The sequence below is a fragment of the Priapulus caudatus genome, unplaced genomic scaffold (assembly GCF_000485595.1).
Source record: "Priapulus caudatus unplaced genomic scaffold, Priapulus_caudatus-5.0.1 Scaffold857, whole genome shotgun sequence".
NCBI classification, from domain to species: domain Eukaryota; kingdom Metazoa; phylum Priapulida; class Priapulimorpha; order Priapulimorphida; family Priapulidae; genus Priapulus; species Priapulus caudatus.
Genome location: NW_014577918.1, coordinates 103,559 through 109,233, shown reverse-complemented (window position 1 = coordinate 109,233; position 5,675 = coordinate 103,559). Strand labels below are relative to the sequence as shown.

General features: G+C 57.7%; 1 long non-coding RNA gene across 1 annotated transcript; it reads left to right on the top strand.

Annotated features, from left to right (window-relative positions):
• Nucleotides 1–108: 108 nt before the first annotated feature.
• Nucleotides 109–1,786, top strand: LOC106814028. The gene is made up of 3 exons (XR_001394539.1): nucleotides 109–258; nucleotides 682–844; nucleotides 1,680–1,786. It is a non-coding gene; the product is annotated as an uncharacterized LOC106814028 (long non-coding RNA).
• Nucleotides 1,787–5,675: the final 3,889 nt, after the last annotated feature.

The following is a 5,675-nucleotide window of genomic DNA, read 5'->3' as shown; positions in this document are numbered from 1 at the left end:
TTGCATTCTCCTTCTTTGCGCAGGACCTTTCATTCTCCTTCTTTGCGCAGGACCTTTCTTTCACCTTCTTTGTGCATGACCCATCATTCTCCTTCTCTGTGCAGGACCTGGCGTTCGTGATGATGGAGGAGGATGGAGAGGACATGATCTGTATGATACAGGGCTATCACTACTTGTCCACGCAGCGCATCATGCCTCTCACCATAGACCGCACGGGCGATCGGTCGCGCGCCCCCCAGGTCGTGCGAAGGCTCATGGGTAATTATAGTGACGTTCACTTGTTTGTGAGCAATGCTGCGACGTTCACTTGTCACGAACAACGTATTGTGTGTTCTTTAAGTGACCACTGCTGGGCGTTTATTTGGTATGAAGAATGTTTGGGTGTTCTATAAGTAAACAATTATGGGTGTTTACTTGGTATGAACAATTTTGTAGTTCGATGTGTAAGCAATGCTGCTATTCATTCACGTAGAGAACAATGCTGTGGTGTTCACTTATTGAACGATGGTGGGTTGTTCGTGTAAGGTAAAGCGTCATCTATTCACGTAGTGAACTATACCGTGCTGTTCGCTTAGTGAACGATGGTGGGATGTTCACCTAGTGAACCATGATGGGTTGTTCATGTACGGAACGTCATCTATTCATGCAGTGAACAACACTGTGATGTTCCTACCCACGCAGGTCCGCCGTACTTTGACCAGCACCGCGTGCTGACCGAGCTGACCCACGTCACTTGGTAACTGTCGTCTGGCTGTGATGAGGGACGAGGCCTTATAGATCTGATCTGTGTCACACGCGGTCCGCCCCCAGCGCCATGGAGAGGCCTCACTCCGACGCAGTCATGGTAAGGTACGCTCTCTCTTCTCTGCTCTCTCGCTCTTATCCCGCACCTCCGTCTTCTTCAATCCTTCCCTTATCTACTCTCTCTCTCTCTCTTCCTCTCGCTCGTACTCTCTCTCTTCTCTCTGCTCTCGCACACTCACTTCTCTCTACTCACTCTCTCTCCTCTCTCTCTCTTCCTTCTCTCTCTCTCTCCTCTCTCTCTTCTTTCTCTCCTTCTTCGGTCTCTCTCTCTCGTCGTCTCTCTCTCCTACCTTCGTCGTTCTTCATCTTCCGTATTCACTCTCCTCTCTCTCTCGTCTCTCTTCTACTCTCTCTCTCTCTCTCTCTCTCCTCAGCTCTGCTCTCTTCTCTGGCTCTCTCTCTCATCTCGTTTCTCTCGCCTCGTCGTCTCTCTCTCTTCCGTCTCTCTCTCTCTCTACTCTCTCTTCTCTCGTCTATCTATTCCTTCTCTCACGAACCTCTCTCTCTCTTCCTTCTTTCTCTCGCTCTCTTTCCTCTCTCTCACTCACTCACGCTATCTTCTTTCTTCTCTCGCTCCTCCTCGTCGCCCTCTCTCTCTCTCGGGGTCTCTCTCTCTCTACTGTGCGCTTCTCTCTCCTCTCTCTCTCTTTACCACCAACGAATTACCACCCGCCATACACGAGCCTCCCCCCACCACCACTGCATTCAAGAGCAATGAAACGTTTATAGGAATATAACGCGGTACGGGATAATATCATAATTTCAAATGTATCTATTCGACTATCAAGTTAACCCGGTAATAAAATACAATAGCAAGTGAGGTTTGCATCTGCCTGCAGTGTATCCATCACCGGTGTTATTCGTTGTGTTTGTAGATGATTAAGGATGAGGTGTCGCGAGTGCTGGTGGATGTTGCTACCAACACAGGCGATCTGTCTCCCGTGGAGAATGGAGCGCATGATCTAGGCAGCGATGTACAGACTCAGGTGAGATCTCTCTCTCTCTCTCTCTCNAGAGAGATACATATAGATACATATATTAGAGTACACATATATCTTCATGCTACTATATAGCTATCTATATGCTACACGTACGCGTACGTACACGTCTATATAATGCAGGTCTCAACGAGATCGGAGAAGGACTTGCCAGCGGGTATACTCTACATGGACCCAGACACAGAGTATATATATGTATATATAAATATGTTTGTGCTACTATAGCTCTCTATGCTACACTTACACGTGCGTACCTGTGTGACTGCATGATAACACATTTTAATGTCTGATAATTCACATTCAATAACTGCTAACAGGTCTCAATGAGAAAGACCTAGCGGCAGGCATTCTCTACATGGACCCAGACATCATCGACCTGACGCTGATTCCTCCGCCAAAGACACCGGAGGAGGATGACGTGGATCTCCTGCAGACGATCAGTAAACCTCCCGTCGCATTCGCAGACGGTGCCTCCGGGGAGGCGGCCGCGGCCGAGGCAGCGAAACAAGATGGCGGTCGGAACGGACCTGCTGCCTAATACAGGTATGTGTGGGGGGAAGGTGGGGGTTGGGGGAGGGTAGGGGTTGGGGGGAGGGTGGTGGTTGGGGGGGTAGAGGTGGTTGGATGTGTGCGCCTTGTAAGATGTTGTTTACAAGTGATAACATGAAACAATTATTTCCGTTTACCTCACCACAAGAAAACTTTAACAGGCGTACTGTAAGTGTAAGTGTAACTGTAAATCTAACTGAAACTATAAGTATAACTATAGTATAACTGTAGCTCTAACATACCAAGTATAACTATAATTGTAACTGTAACTGTAGCTCTTACATACTAAGTATAACTGTAAGTCTGTAACTGTACCTGCTCACCCGGTGTAACACTCATCGTGTGCGTCTTCCTCTCTCTCCCCTTCCCCCGCTCCCCCAGCAGGAGGCAGCGTCAGCATCAGCGTCGGCAGCATCCGCAGCGGCGTCAGCATCAGCGTCGGCAGCGGCGGCGGCGGCGGCGGCGAGCGAGACACTGACCTGCTCCTTCAGGGTGACATTGACATCGACCTCTACATCGCCTGTCTGACGATCCCACCACCGCCCAGCAACGAGCGAGAGCGCGCGAGCGCAGACGTCGCCACCGACCTCTCCCGCCTCATCACGCCGCCCCCTGGTGGCGACCGCCTCGCGTTTCCTATCTTCGCGCCGGGGAAGACGACGACGGCAGGCGACGGAGGAGCGAGTCGAGAGGACGGAGGACGAGCGTCGGTCGCGCGAGGCGATTCGACGTTGTCCGCCGGTTCGCCCGTGGCGCCGCCTAGGAGCAAGCGCACCCCCGAGTCGTCGTCGTCGACGGTGGCGGGGGAAGACGGCAGCCGCGGCGGCGCCCCCTGTCGGCAGGATTCGTCGGATGGCGACGAGGTGTTTGTGCCGCACATCGAGGCCGTGTGCGTGATACGCAACAACAACAACAAGCGATCCGCGCCACCGCCGCAGGGCGGGAGCGGCGGAGACGGAGCGGTGGCGCCACCGCAGCTGCGGGCGAACGGACGCGTCAACGGTCACGCCGAGCCCCCGGCCCGAGCGACTCCACCTGGTGGCCAACAGGTGGCGCCAACGCCGGCCAGTGCTCAGGTGATGCCACCTGGTGGCCAACATGTGGCGGTGACGATGCCGGCCAGCGCTCGAGTGTCGCCATCTGGTGGTCGACCGGCGGTGCCAACACCTGTCGTCACTTGCGTGTCGCCATCTAGTGGGCAACAGGCGGCAGCGACGCCAGTCATCAGTTGCGTGGCGCCATCTGTTAGCCAACAGGCGGCGCCGACGACACCAGACAGTGCCCACGTGTCGCCATCTGGCGGCCAACAGGTGGCGTCACCAACACTCATCACTCGCACGTCGTCTTCCGGTAACCAACAGATGGCGCCGACGATGCCAGTCAGCGCCCGTGCGTCGCCGCCTGACAGCCAGCAGGTGCCGCCACCGACTCGCCCGTCCTCCGTCAGAAGATGGAGCTCACCGACTAGGACGCCCGTCGCCGCCGCCGACGATGATGCCTCGACCGTCCGAGCGAGCCGACCCGAGACCGTGGTGCCCCCTGGTGGGCAGGCGTCGAGCCCGCCGGCGCGCCCTGGCGGCGGCTCGCGTACCTTCGTGACGATGTCGCCGCGCCGCCGGCTGAAGAAGTTTCGCTCGCACGAGGCCATCGCGTCGCAGGAGGTGCTGCCCCCTGTGGTCGCCGTCCGCTCATCCAGTTCCTTCGAGAACATCCTGAACGGAAGCGGCGGCGGGGACGCGGGCCGGCCGCCGAAACCGCCGCGAAAGACGCGCTACGTGTCGCCGTACGAGCCGACTCAGCCGCCAGGGGGCGCCGCGCGCGCCGAGCTGGCGGCGCTGCGCGCGTTCTCGCGAGATCTCGCTACGCGTGTCCCGCGCGCCGCCGGGGCAGCGCCGTGAAAGCGCGCACGTGGGCCGCCGCCCCTGCTCCGGCCCCGCTTCCCCCGCGTTGGCAACCCCCGAGGGAGCGTCGGCCGCTTCCCTGCGCCCGCGGCGAAATCCCGCCGTTCTCGCGAGCGCACGCCGGCCCGACCAGGCGAGGCTACGTGCGGGCCCCGCGCCGTGCGCGCGTTGAGACGTGCGGGATCATCGGCAGCGAACGTCATCCGTTCTGTACTAGCTGCGAGCACAGCAGCCGTCCGGCAGCGGCTGCGCCACGCGTCCGATCCCGGACGCGCCGCGGCGGCGCTTCAGCGCCCCTCGGTGCGCCGACCGCGCGCTAGGCGGCGATATATGCGCGCGCCGGCGGAGCGTTCCGTCGGGGTCCCGTGGGTGGCGCGGGGCCTACGTCGACGCCGCGGCGTAGAGCGGTCTGCGCACCGCCCGCGCGACCTGCAGGGGGCGCGCGCGCTGCGACTGCGGAACGCCGCGTGCAGCTCCGATTCTGCCTCGAGTGGCTCGGTCTGCGAGACGCGGGCAGTTCCGCACGAGTCCCGCCTGTCTCGTTCGCCCGCGCGGCAACCCAGCGCGGGTTCAGTCGTCGCGCGCGAACTCTCTCAACCACCCTCATACGTAGTGATGCAGCGCCCTCTGCGGCTCGTCATGCAGGTGGCCGCCTCCTTTGCCACGGATGGGGTCGCAGGTCCGGGCCCCGACTCGCGACGAGGCGGCTCCGGTGTGTCCTGATGTCGCGCCGTTCGGACATTATAGAGTTGCGCGCGCTGCGAAGCGCGAAGCACCATCGCGGAGCGGGGACGCGGCGGCTGTCCGGCCGCCATACTGCCTGCCTTTATCTGGCGATTCTGAGGGGTAGCGCATTTTTGCATGCGCGTTTGTGCCATGGGCTCTCTGGTATCGACTCCGGTCCGAAACTCACAAACTCATGAAAAACCTGGAACTGGAGACGCGACGGCCTCTGGGTCGTAACCTGGTTACCCAGCGCTGGACAGCCAGGCCTTCAACCACCGGCAACGCCTGCCCATAGGAGGTTCAAGGCCATGGTCGCGAAGTCCTCTGCGATTATTCCTACTCGCATAATACCAGATGCTACGGCGCGGTGAGAAGCGGGAGAGTGATCGTTAAGTCATATCTGGATGTACGTCAATCGACGAGGAGGGTGCAGAGAGCTTTCACCCGGCGATAGATGTGCATTTTTTACGTTTTAATCTTGTATAGTAAATAGGTGTAATCCTCTTGCCTAGCGATGGCAGAGCCAGTATTTATGCATATGTTTATTTCCGATCGGTGAATCGTTGGAGAAAATTTTAGCGCTAATGCAAACTTTTTCCTCCAGTTTTTTAAGTTTACATTCACGAGGATTTATCGTTACGTTTGATATAGCCATGATGAACACATGTATATTTATGTGCATGAGAATGTACATGTT